Here is a 483-nt window from a genome sequence, read left to right on the forward strand (position 1 = left end):
AAGGAAGAAATGGTTACAATGAGGGCACTCTGCATTTTTAATGACAGCACTGATATTACAGAATCACAGAATCTTAGTGGTTGGAAGGGACCTCTGAGATCATCGAGTCCAACCACAAAAAAAAAAAACAAAAAAAAAACAAAAGAAGAAAAAACCCCAAAAAACACACCACACCAAACGCCCACCAAAAACACCGCACCCACCAACTAAACCCCACACTCAACACCTCGCCATAAACCAATAACCTTGGGCACTAGAGCATGCCCTGAAGAGCCATGTCTATACGTTTCTTAAATCCCTCCAGGGATGGTGACTCCACCACCTCCCTGGGCAGGCTGTTCCAGTGCCTGACCACTCTCTCAGTAAAGTAGTTCTTTCTAATATCTAATCTGAATCTCCCCTGCCCCAACTTCAGACCATTTCCTCTGGTCTTGTCGTTCGTCCTTTGGGAGAAGAGGCCAACACCTGCCTCTCTACACCCTC

Source organism: Calidris pugnax, unplaced genomic scaffold, assembly GCF_001431845.1.
Source record: "Calidris pugnax isolate Ruff unplaced genomic scaffold, ASM143184v1 scaffold61, whole genome shotgun sequence".
In the NCBI taxonomy this organism is placed as follows: Eukaryota; Metazoa; Chordata; class Aves; order Charadriiformes; family Scolopacidae; genus Calidris; species Calidris pugnax.